Raw genomic sequence first — 13,616 nt, 5'->3', positions numbered from 1 at the left:
CTAGACTCTACCAAAATTTGAACTTCATACCTCAACAAACTCATAATAATCGGCACAGAGGGTGAAAGCTTACTTCCTTCACCCCACCCACCCCAAAAGTCCCCCACTACATTCAACACTTCAAGGTCACAAAGATACAACAGGAAATCCACTAACTAGACCCAGCCCTCTTTAGGCCCAGCATTTGGCTTTTAGAAGCAACCGTCATTGGAATAGCAATCAACCAAGACTGGTTAGTCCCCATAGAACCACTATATCTCCTATCAAGAACCATACATGTTTCATCCTTCGAAAGAAACAAAAAGAGAAAGAACACCCCACACACACAACTCTAACACTCTCTCACCTCTTCTTTGACTCCTCAGAAACGATTGACCGATTCTTTAAGTTTTTCCTTACCTGATATCGGCAAACCCCAACCTTCAAAACAACCCACCAGAAATAGCTGATGAAATTGAAACATCTCATGACAAGATGGAAGGAACTGCTAAGACACTTTCCACACCTCTGCTCCTTTCTGTCAAAGTGAACCACATCTCACTAACCAAGCTACTTTTATTGAATGATAAAGCAGGTTGTTTTGCAAGTTCACAGGGTATACAATCAAAAGTATCTTGAAGTACATGACCCAATTGACCACTAGAAACCAAAGACTTTAAAAGACTAATAGAAAGATGTCCTAAGCGACAATGTCAAAGATGAAAAGGAGATAAAGAGGAAGCAGAAGCAGGAGCAACGATCTGTGGGGAGTTCGGAACATGAAGTTGAATGAGTTCATAGAGACGTCCATGCTTACGGTCGATCCCAATAGTCTATCCCGTCTGAGGGTCCTGCACCAAACAACCATTAGCCAAAAATGTGACGATTAGACCAAGCTCACATAATTGACTAATAGAGATAAGGTTTAAGGTTAGTGCAAGGATATGATAAACTTGAGGTAAAGATAACTGGGAATTGGAAACAGTCCCAACACGACTGACAGACATGAGAGAACCATCAGCAGTATGAATGGAGGGAAGATGAGTAGAGGGAGAGATTGAGGAGAATATAGCAGAGCTGGAAGTCATATGATTACAACAGGAAGAGTCAAAATACCAAGACGAGTTACCTAGAGTCATAGACAAAGCAGTAGGAGGAGGTGCACCAGAGGTGGAGAGAAGCTGTTTGAACATGACCTCAACATCAGTCTGAGAAAATCAGGGGCAGATAGAGCAAGAGGATCAAAGAAATCCTCAGAGGCAATAGTAGTAGTGCGATTAGACTGACGATGAGAGTTCCCCCTAAAAAAGCCACCGCGAGAGGAGTGGCTAGTGGAAGATGACCTGGATGGACTTCGAAAATAATCCTACTGCAGATGACTAGGATCAAGTTTGTTGCAACAATGGCAGGATCGAACAGGGCAATGACCCAAAAGATGAGTTGAAGAAAGGCCCCGATTCTGCAATAGAGGCAAGCAATGGTCCGTTGGATCGGTGAGGGACGTAACTGAGGACTCGGAAGAACAGAGTCCACATGATGAGTCTGGAGAGTGCCAAGACGAGTCTCCTCAGAAAACAGCTCAGAAATAGCCTGTTCAAAGGTGGGCAATGGAAGGCGATGAGGAAGAGAGGCACGCACGGGGCTCAAAAGAGGGAGTGAGAGACATAAGAAAGTGGACCAACCACTGCTGATTACGATAGGTAGTGAATAAGGCATCATCTTCTTGGTGAGGCCATTTCAGTTCTAAGAGAGCAAGCTGGTCCCAAACAGAATACATTTGAGACATAAAGTCATTAATAGACTGACTGGATTCTTGGCGCATGCGGTGAAGTTGACTCTGAAGTTGATACTGATAGGCAAGATCGATAGTTTTGTATCGATCTCTAAAAAAAATCCAAATGTCTTTAGCAGGATTGGAAACAGAGTCAAGTTGAAAACGACCAAACTGAAGACTAATAGAGGGAACAGAAGTATTCCAAGGCCAAGTAATGATCTGGTAATTTTTACTGTCCCAATCTTTGAGTCGATCTATATATGTGGTAGTAGATTCGGCGACCTCTTTGACCGATTTGGTCACATCCCCGGTGTTAATACGCCAAAGTTTCTGTCCTTTAAGGGAGGAAGACATGGCTTGGGCCCACAATACATATTTAGAACCATTAAGAAGAACAAAAATTGGATGGGAGGCATCATGGCGATCCATATTAAAAGTGGAGTAGGACTAAATATATAGGAGCAGGCCTGTAGGAGCAAAATTTGGTAAAACAGAGTGAACCATTGAGTCCGGAAGGTCGAAATTAGCTGGGAAATGGGCTGCTGTGCAGAGATGACGTCAGTAGAAGGGAAGTGATATCAGCGGTGCAAAATAGCAAACTAAAAGCGGCACACAATAAGAGGAAGGGCGCGCGGTGCACCGTAGCAGAACGATGCACGCGGGGCGCACAAAATCAAAACGGCGGACGCGTGGCGCACGGAAGCAGACTCGACGCACGCAAGCGCAGGGCTGACGTCAGATGCTAACGTGAGTAAGCAACGGAGGAGCACGTGAATGGCACAGTGCGAGTGGCGGTGGAAGCTGGGACGCGTCAAAAACAAAGACACTGTGTGACGGTGCGAGACGGCGAGTTTAGTGATGGGGTGGTGCCGTTGGAATCATGAGGTGATTCCGAACAGGATGGTGTAGTGCCACTGTGTACAGGACTAAGCACCAAAAATAGAAAATGCCAGGAGTGGAGAACTGGGCTCTGATACCATGTAAGTTTGGTAGAGAGAGAGAGAGAGAGAGAGAGAGAGAGAAATTTCACTAACTTAATTACACCATTCTAAAAAAAATATTCAAAAGAGATCAACAAAATTCACTGACTTGAATTTCACTAATCTAAAAAAAAATATTCAAAATATTCACTGACTTATATTTGATAACTATAACTATTTTGATTTCAACAAATTTATTTTCAAAAAATTATGAACTATAAAATATGATTTTAAAAGCAACCTATTTTTGAAAACAAATGTTATTAAATCCTGTTATTATAATTATTAGAGATCAATTTAATTTTTTGGTATAAATAAAAGAAAATCAGTTAAATATTCCTCTCCAACTTTGTGTAATATAAGAGGTCCAAAAAAAAATTTATTAGATATGGTTCCTCAACATTTTCACAGAGAAAATTCGATTCAGAGAAATTTTTTCTGACTCAGACAAATTTTGACCCCGATTTAGGAAAATTTTAAAATTTCTCTATAACAATTGAAATTTCGCTGAATCAGGGTGAAATTTGTCTAAGTCAGATTTTCTTGTTGAGGGACCATAACTACTATGAAAATATTGTATATCGTTTATCTTATAAAATTTTAATATTAGGGAACCTTAAAAAAAAATTCCATATAAATAATCTATGCATGAGAGAGAGAGAGAGAGAGAAGAGAGAGAGAGACAGAGAGAGAGACAAAGAAGAAGAAGAAGAAGAAGAAGAAGAAGAAGAAGAAGAAGAAGAAGAAGACGACTTCAAGTTTTGAAGAAGAAGAAGACGACATTAGGTTTTTGTTTTCCTTGTGATTCTCTCTCTCTCTCTTTCTCTCTCTCTCCTTCTTCTTCTTCTTCTTTGTTGTTACTGTGTTTCATAATTCTTGTTACTAAGATATTTCCTTAAAAAAAGGTGTTCCAAAAAAAAATCTTGAAAAAGTTCTCAAAACAAGTTCTATGTATCAGTTCCGGTATGTTTTTTTGCTATTTTTTGAAAACTGTATTCATTTATTTTTTGCAATGAAAGCTATTACCAAATGTGTTTATTTTCACTTTTTTTCTATTTTTCGAAAACTATATTCATTTATTTTTTGCAATGAAAGCTGTTACCAAATGTGTTTTCATGTCCAAATTTCAGAATTTTTGAAACAAACACGTCACCAAACAGTTCCTTAGATTCTACAGTTGTCTATAACATTGTGATAACATATGCCAACCATTGCCTATTCTTTTTTACTACTTGCTAGTATCCAATTGACTTTTATTTTGCAAATTTTATATTAATAAAGAAATTAGTCTAGAATATTGTTTCCTCGTCAGATTAGGATGTGTCTACTATAAATAAGTTGAAAGACTTGAGACAAGCCAGTGTGTTTCAAATTACAGATAAATTTTCCGAGAGAGTTTCTCTTCTTCAAGTGTTCTATGGTATAGGTATTCTTACACTAATAAGAGACTGATTGTTTTGAGTTAATCTCACTATGCATTTCTATTTCTACACACTTCCTTGCACCCCTCACCATCTAATAAACGCCTTTCGTGAACTATCTTTATTTTATTTTCACTTTTTTTTTTCTATTTTTCGAAAACTATATTCAGTTATTTTTTGCAATGAAAGCTGTTTCTAAATGTGTTTTCATGTCCAAATTTCAGAATTTTTAAAACAAACACGTTACCAAACAGTCCCTTAGATTCTACAGTTATCCATAACATTGTGATAACATATGCCAACCATTGCCTATTCTTTTTTACTGCTTGCTAGTATCCAATTGACTTTTATTTTGCAAATTTTATGTTAATAAAGAAATTAGTCTAGAATATTGTTTCCTAGTCAGATTAGGATGTGTCTACCATAAATAAGTTGAAAGACTTGAGACAAATCAGGGTGTTTCAAATTATTGATAAATTTTCTTAGCGAGTTTCTCTTCTTCAAGTGTTCTATGGTATAGGTATTCCTACACCAAACAGAGACAGACTGTTTTATGTTAATCTCACTATGCATTTCTATTTCTACACGCTTCCTTGCACCTCTCACCATCTAATAAACTCCTCTCGTGAACTATCTTGATTTTATTTTCACTTTTTTTCTATTTTTCAAAAACTATATTCATTTATTTTTTGCAAAAAAAGCTGTTACCAATTGTGTTTATTTTCACTTTTTTTTTTTATTTTTCGAAAACTATATTCATTTATTTTTTGCAATGAAAGTTGTTTCCAAATGTGTTTTCATGTCCAAATTTCAGAATTTTTAAAACAAACACGTTACCAAACAGTCCCTTAGATTCTTTAGTTATCTATAACATTGTGATAACATATGCCAACCATTACCTATTCTTTTTTACTACTTGCTAGTATCCAATTGACTTTTATTTTGCAAATTTTATTTTAATAAAGAAATTAGTCTAGAATATTGTTTCCTAGTCAGATTAGGACGTGTCTACCATAAATAAGTCGAAAGACTTGAGACAAATCAGTTAGTTTCAAATTATTGATAAATTTTCTTAGCGAGTTTCTCTTCTTCAAGTGTTCTATGGTATAGGTATTCCTACACCAAACAGAGATAGACTGTTTTATGTTAATCTCACTATGCATTTCTATTTCTACACGCTTCCTTGCACCTCTCACCACCCAATAAACTCCTCTCGTGAACTATCTTGATTTTATTTTCACTTTTTTTCTATTTTTCAAAAACTATATTCATTTATTTTTTGCAATGAAAGCAGTTACAAAATGTGTTTATTTTCACTTTTTTTTCTATTTTTCAAAAACTATATTCATTTATTTTTTGCAATGAAAGCAGTTACAAAATGTGTTTATTTTCACTTTTTTTCTATTTTTCGAAAACTATATTCATTTATTTTTTGCAATGAAAGCTGTTACCAAATGTGTTTTCATGTCCAAATTTCAGAATTTTTCAAAGAAACACGTTACCAAACAGTCCCTTAGATTCTCCAGTTATCTATAACATTGTGATAACATATGCCAACCATTACCTATTCTTTTTTACTACTTGCTAGTATCCAGCTGACTTTTATTTTGCAAATTTTATGTTAATAAAGAAATTAGTCTAGAATATTGTTTCCTAGTCAGATTAGGATGTGTCTACTATAAATAAGTCAAAAGACTTTAGACAAATCAGTGTGTTTCAAATTACTGATAATATCCCCTTTTCCTTTCTTCCATGATGATTCAGTGGCTGGAAGTAGATTCTTTTAATTGTTCAGCTGATTTATTCTAGAGGAAGAACTTATGCTTGAATAGTCCATGGATTTCCTTGTTTTCTAATTAGACCTCATGGATCTACTGTTTGGGACTGAAAGTCATTCTTGTCTAATGCATAATGAAGACCACAGAAGGTGCACTATTTTCTGTGCCTCCCCATTTTTTTGGGTAATCCTTGATTCTTTTTGCTAAGTTTGGTCTGTTGGAGTTGGGCATTTATTTCAATAATATCTTATATCTTCTACACAGTTGGGAATTTTATGTGGTATTATATCTTTTACTTCTTTTTCTTTTTCCTTATTGATGATAGTCTTGGATGTGCTTAATCCTATGTATAGATATTTTTATAATTTAGATTTCCGTGAGAAATAAGGATGCATGAGGAAGAGAAGTGTTTACTAGGCAATGTTTGGTTTGTCAGAAAATTATTTTCAAGCTCCTGATAATTGTTATAAGAAACTTTAGTCAAGTGAGTTAAGCATTTGTTTGGGACCTATGCTCATCTTGATTGAGAGTGTTAGAGATAATAAACATTCAACCCTATCGTTATGTGCTGGAATATCTAGTAATTTGCATTTTTTGTACTTACTTCCAATATTTATAATGAAATACTCCAGATCTAGAATTATTTAATTTTGTTGATACCTGCTGAGGGAGTTTCTCTTCTTTAAGTGTTCTATGGTATAGGTATTCTTACACTAAACAGAGACGGACTTTTTAAGTTAATCTCACTATGCATTTCTCTTTCTACACGCTTCCTTGCACCTCTCACCATCTAATAAACTCCTCTCGTGAACTATCTTGATTTTATTTTCACTTTTTTTTCTATTTTTCGAAAACTATATTCATTTATTTTTTGCAGTGAAAGCTATTGCCAAATGTGTTTATTTTCACTTTTTTTCTTTTTTTGGAAAACTATATTCATTTTTTTTTTGCAATGAAAACTGTTACCAAATCTGTTTTCATGTCCAAGTTTCAGAATTTTTAAAACAAATACGTTATCAAACAGTCCCTTAGATTCTACAGTTATCTATAACATTGTGATAACATATGCCAACCATTGCCTATTCCTTTTTGCTACTTGCTAGTATCCAATTGACTTTTATTTTACAAATTTTATGTTAATAAAGAAATTAGTCTAGAATATTGTTTCCTAGTCAGATTAGGATGTGTCTACTATAAATAAGTCGAAAGACTTGAGACAAATCAGTGTGTTTCAAATTACTGATAAATTTTCTGAGAGAGTTTCTCTTCTTCAAGTGTTCTATGGTATAGGTATTCTTACACTAAACAGAGACGGACTGCTTTAATTTAATCTCACTATGCATTTCTATTTCTACATGCTTCCTTGCACATCTCACCATCTAATAAACTCCTCTCGTGAATACGGCCCTCCAACCCTATATAATTTTTCGGTAAGCCACTTTCCACTCTCTCTACCCACATCAAAATCCTCTGTTCTGCCCCATTTCACACCCCATTACACATATGTCTTTCCTATTGTCCGGCCTGTGTTCCTTTTTCCACCACTTCTTCTATCGCTTACTAGCTGTTCCTCTTTTAAATTTGCGATGATACACTTCTTGTTCTGATCTCAATATGTCCCATCTAACTGATAGTTCCCAACACACACCAATGCTGGTCCACATTGCATTCACACACCACCTCATTCCCCACATCTAACACCTCTTTTCTTTTCATGGCAACCCTAGAATCAGTCCTAAATGACAGACAAGAACTAGACTCTGCCCAAATTTGAACTTCATACCTCAACGAACTCAAACTAATCAGCATAGAGGGTGAAAGCTTACTTCCATCACCGCACCCACCCCAAAATCCCCCACTACATTCAACACTTCAAGGTCACAAAGATACAATAGGAAATCCACTAACTAGACCCAACCCTCTTTAGGCCCAGCATTTGGCTTTTAGAAGCAACCGTCATTGGAATAGCAATCAAGCAAGACTGGTTTGTCCCCATAGAATCACTATATCTCCTATCAAGAACCATACGTGTTTCTTCCTTCGAAGGAAATAGAAAGAGAAAGAACACCCCACACACACAACTCTAACACTCTCTCACCCCTTCTTTGACTCCTCAGAAGCGATTGACCGATTCTTTAAGCTTTTCCTTACTTGTTGTCCATCATATAAGCATGCTTAATCATCCCTTCCTTTAGTTTTTGCTCATTGTGCTAAATGATTAATAAGAACATTCTCTAGAATGTCGCATGAAAACCAATGAACTCTGCCAATTGCATGGTTTTCATTTCAAGAGGGCAAATACTGGAAAATAAGTGTCACGACCCCAAACCGCCCCTAGTAGTTTGGTGCCGTGTTGGCCAGTAATCCGAGATTACCGAAGGCCAACTTTCAAAAGTTCAACACAATCAGAGTATAATAAAGGGGGCTCACAAATGCGGAAGTAATAAATCAAAATACAAGTGGTCCATAAGAGCAGTGCGTAGATCAAATGAAATGGCATATATCTTTACAACTTGAATACAACAAAGCAAAATACGTATTACATCTTGATCAAAAGGCTTCTCAAGCCGACATATACAAAATGACAGTGAATACAAGCCAAGAAGCATGATTTTCAAGATTTGCCGACATAAAAGAAATGACATCGCCGACGTGAATACAAACAAAGCCGACAAAATCATGGATCCAAAACAAGCTTTCAAAAACACAGTCTAAGCGTCGCCGACGTCCTGCTCATCACCTACATATATATAGAGAGGGTGAGCTTGGATACTCAGTGAATGGTACTAGTAATAAAGGTTTTGCATGAATATAGGCGAAGTCTTTCAAAACGAAACATGCCAAAAACCATACGAATATTAGCCGAGATCCTTTCAGAGCAAAACACATCAAACTTTATCAAAGCAAGGGATGAACCGTATTCATCTATCATGTCTTACAAGTCTCAAGGGATGTTTACTGGCATCGGCAAAACACAAATCAAGCTTTCCAAACAAACAAATCCATGCGGTAAACCGTCAGTGGCAAAGCATAGACTACACGATCCGTAATCGATTAGTCGAAGGTACTGCGAAAGTTTATAGTCCTCCAGCACAAGGGAGCTGTGTTACTTAAGCCCGTAGCTCTTTTTAACACGATGGTCTTGTGTTACTTAGGCCCATAGCCCGTTTTAACACAATAGTCTTTCCAAGAAAGGACCGTATCCTTTTATACTTAGTGTTGTGAAAGTTTAGAGTCCTTCAGCACAAGGGACTTTTTATACTTGGTACTGCGAAAGTTTAGGGTCCTCCAGTACAAGGGACTTTTCAAGAATGACATCAAAACAAAGTTTATACTTGATACATCAAAACAGAGCTATTCATTCATGCTTAACAAATACTTTCATCAAAACAAAGCAAAGCAAAGCAAGATTTATCAAAACAGTATAACATAGTTTTATTAAAAATACCACTCACATAGATCTCCTCGAGTGTAGGCTCAAAGCAAAGATCAAGGACCTACAATCACATGGCAATCACATTCTCAAAACAAGCTTTATATGCGTGCAAATGATCTCGGCATTCTCACCAAATCCAAGTCAATAACAAAGCAAAACATGTTGGGAGTTTAAACACTGCTCCCATCTCATGAAAACACACTGGGTACCAACCAGGTCTTTGCCGAGGTCCCACACCTCCTTGCCGAGGTGTGGTTCCGATGGCCTCATTCAAAAACAAAGTCGGGAAAAACCTGGGTTTCCCTTTGAAGAACATGAAGAATATGATCATGAGGAAGATGAATGCAAGATCATAACTTGTTACAAAAATCTGAGATTTCATGCCATGAGTTCAAAACATGGACCTGGGTACCCATACAAGAAGATCATGCAAGAACAAACACAAAAGCATGGTCTTTGCTCCAAACTTTCAGATCAAAACGAGACTTTCTTCAAGAACACATGAATACTATCTTTCTCTTCCGAAACCAACTTCAAATCGATGCATGACATACAAAACAGATTCGATCATGTAATGCAGCTAGATGATCGATAAAAACAACAAGAGTAGGTTAAGATTCTAACCTCAAAACTCGAACCCAACGGTTCAAACCTCGAAGATCAAGCTTGGAAGATCTATTCTCTCTCAAGAACTTCTCCTCCTTACTCTAGAGCTTCTCTCTCTAAAGGCAAAGATTTGAGACAAAATGATCTGTTTCTAGGTCTGTCAGCTGTCTTAACAATCAGCTCGGACACGTGGCGCTACCGGGTTGGTTCAACTCAAAAGGTGATTGATTGATAAGACAAGTCTATGACAAAGCGTACACAGCAAGCTAAGGCAAGACACATCGGCAAGTAATGACATCGGCTAAAGTCAAAGCTTCGGCAACAGGATAACAAGGACATCGGCTAGGGAGGACGACACTTGACTAAGCTGTGCCACACCTCGGTCTAGGCCGTACCTGCCCAAGGACAAGGATCACTAAGTGCAAAATATCTCGGCAAACCTGTCCGGGGTGAAGATGGAGGTCGACCAAGTGGTTCCAAAACAGTTCTAAGTACAAAGGTTCAGAGGTGAACTAAGCTCAAGATGACCTCGGCTACACCAAGCAAGGAACAAAATCACGCAAGAAATACTTAAACAAAACAAGGCAAGACAAAACTTGCAAAACAACATAACAAGACAAGATCATGCATGAATGTATGTAAGTATGGCAAGAGTAAGGTGAGGGTTGCTACAATAAGGGTCAATGCCATGAAAGGAACAACTTGGCAACGTCAAACTACATAGAAATTGGTCGAAAAAGAGAAGGTCTACAATATAATCAGATAAAGGAAAAACTTTTCATTGAGTTACCAAGCTAGACATGAGTAGATAATTAAACAAAGAGTTACTGAAAATGTTCAGATGAGCTACAATATCAAGTAAAGTAATTTATATATTGACAAGGAAAAGAAAAGAAAAAAACAAGCATGTGAGAAGAACATAAAATTTTACCTGGATGTATGGGTAAGTGTTGGCAGCTGCATTATCACCAATAAGCCTCGAATCACATGGAGAAGAGTTCCAAGCATTATCTGCCCTTGGCTGAACCTAAACAAGCCACCTATAACAGTTCTGTGAATTTCCAGTCGAAATTCCCTGTGCAATAATTCTACTTCGTGTATTCTTTCCCTTTTGAATCATTGTTGTCCCCGTGTCAGCCTGCTGATAGTTATTGGTCAGTGCCACAGAAAAAGAAAGTTAGAGAGAGAGCATGCAGACCTCCATTCACCTTTCTACCAATGTATATACCATATATATATGCATTCAGTTCTATAATATGATTCTTATTATTCCTTTTCACTTCAATTAAGTAAAATAGTGGTGAATCTAAATGTTTTTGTTTTGGGGGGATTAGGGTTTCTGATGGAGTCTGAATCTCTGCCATTGTTTGCTGCGACGTCGAAAAAATGTAGCTTCGTCGCCACCTCGCCTCGCCATGCTGACGGCGACGGCGGCATCAATGGAACTCCAGGGCTTACTATGGATGGCCAAACTTTTCCCATTCTCAAACACACCAAATGCACCTTTTAGATCTAAAAGTTCATATCCCAAACATCACAATACAACCAAACAGTTCTACGAATGAATCAATTGAACATATAATGGTTAAATTAACAAGAAACCATGTGTCAAAACAAGAAACAGGCAAATAAACAATATTCAGAAGGCAACAACAGTGAAACATTTCAAAATCAACACATTCAAATCTAGAAATTCCCATTCCACATATGAGGATCGTTTCGGTCTTTCGTTTGGCTGGGTTGTGCGAGTCTGGATGCTCGCCGCCGTTGACACTTCGCCGGTGTCGTCACTCTCTTCTTCATCTCTTTGTTTGATCGTTCGTAGGCGCTGCTCTGAAACGTTTGAGAGCTTAGAAAGAGAAGAAAGAAGAAAACAAAGTGAAAAAAAAAATAAAAATTTGTCCAAAACGACACCGTTTTGTCCTACCGCATGAAACACTATAGGAACAACGGTAGAGGATCCGGAAGAAAAACACCAAAAACAAACTGAAAATATCCTTTCAATTTTTACACTCTTCTCTCTCTCTCTCAGTGAATCTTCACCACCACATCCATGGCTTTTCTTCTTGCCAATGGTATTTCAAGCTTCTCTCCTCACCCCCACACCGAAACCTCCAAAATCCCAAAACTTTTTTTACCCAAAGCTCGAATTTTTGAAATCTTCAAACCCTAAAACCCCTAATTCCAAACTCTTCAAGGTTAGAGCAGATGTTGGGTACGAACCCAAAACCCTTGATTCCGAGCTTCCTCCAATCCCAGGTACACTTTGAAACGATGAAGAAGCAATTCACAAATTCCTCAAACGCGATTACAAATGGGGGTTCAATGAAGAAATCAACTCCTTCACGATTCCGAAAGGGCTTTCGGAGGAGACGATTCGATTAATTTCGTCCCGAAAGAACGAACCCGATTGGTTGCTTGAGTTTAGATGAATTCTTTTGAGAAATTTCCTAGGATGACTGAACCCAAATGGTCAGACAATCGGTACCCTCCGATTGATTTGCAGGACATGTGTTATTATTCGGAACCGAAAAAGAAACCGACTTTGAATAGCCTCGATGAGGCTAATCCTGAGCTTATTAAGGACTTTGATAAATTGGGTGTTCCTTTGAATGAACAAAATCGATTGGCTAATGTTGTTGTTGATGCTGTTCTTGATAGTGTATCGATTGCTACGACTCATAGGAAGACTTTAGAGAAGGCGGGTGTGATTTTTTGTTTGATAACCGAGGCCATTAGGGAATACCTTGATTTAGTCAGGAAGTTCTTAGGTAGGGTTGTTCCACCTGATGATAATTACTATCCAGCTTTAAATTCAGCTGTGTTTAGTGACGGGTCGTTTTGTTACATACCTAACGTTACCAAGTGCCCTATGCAAATCTCGACTTATTTTCACATAAATGCATTGGAAACCGGGCAATTTGAGAGGACGCTTATAGTGTTAATGAGGGGATTAATAGTGAAGGGATTGTTAGTGAGGAGATTCAGTAAAATTATGTTTGTTTTGATGATAATTGTTAGTGTAGGAATTGTTAAATTATTTTTATATAAAATAATAAAACAAATAAAAAAATATAAAGAAATTAAACATTAATGTTTAAAAAAAATTCTCAATATGTAAAAAATAAAAAAAAATAAAAAAATTTCTAATCCCCTTACTATTTTTCTAATACTACCTCCATCTCCACCTTTTCCATCCCAATCCCCCTTCCAACCTCCATCTAAATCCCCTCCTTCATCCTTTTTCCTTTCCCAACTCTACAAACAAACACAACACTAAATAACCCCACCTCCATCCTAATCCCCTTCCATCCATTACACCCCAAAACAAACGGGACCTAGGGTTAGCTAAACTTGCTTGGGTTGGGTTGCAGCTCTTTGGGTCAAATTATATATGGTAAAGGAGGATAAAAAAAAATCATTCACTTGTTTTAATTTTTTGAAAATTAAGTTTTTCATTTTTCATTTTTCATATATATATATATATATATATATATATATTTAGTGAATATTTTTATAATTTTAAACAAATTTTTTTTTTACTTTTTTAGATACACCTTATTTGGATGTATCTAAAAAGTAAAATATTTGTAAAAAAAATATTTTAAAAAATCAATATATACACAAGAATATGAAAAATTA

At 36.9% G+C, this 13,616-nt stretch overlaps 1 long non-coding RNA gene and 1 pseudogene across 1 annotated transcript in view; one reads left to right on the top strand and one right to left on the bottom strand.

Moving 5' to 3' along the window:
- The window catches only part of LOC145798898 (uncharacterized), a 128,340-nt gene extending 117,328 nt beyond the window's left edge, over window positions 1-11,012 (bottom strand). Inside the window, exon 1 of the long non-coding RNA XR_014340743.1 lies at window positions 10,906-11,012. This is a non-coding gene — a long non-coding RNA (uncharacterized LOC145798898). The remainder of the gene's footprint in view (window positions 1-10,905) is intronic.
- A 1,015-nt stretch (window positions 11,013-12,027) lies between these two features.
- Window positions 12,028-13,259, top strand: LOC114305662 (iron-sulfur cluster assembly SufBD family protein ABCI8, chloroplastic pseudogene; annotated as a pseudogene).
- The last annotated feature ends 357 nt before the right edge of the window (window positions 13,260-13,616 follow it).

Source organism: Camellia sinensis, chromosome 9 (genome assembly GCF_055761805.1).
Source record: "Camellia sinensis isolate YWXY chromosome 9, ASM5576180v1, whole genome shotgun sequence".
Taxonomy (NCBI): Eukaryota; Viridiplantae; Streptophyta; class Magnoliopsida; order Ericales; family Theaceae; genus Camellia; species Camellia sinensis.
Note: the sequence above shows the minus strand (reverse complement) of the source record. Positions and strands in the feature narration are given on the sequence as shown.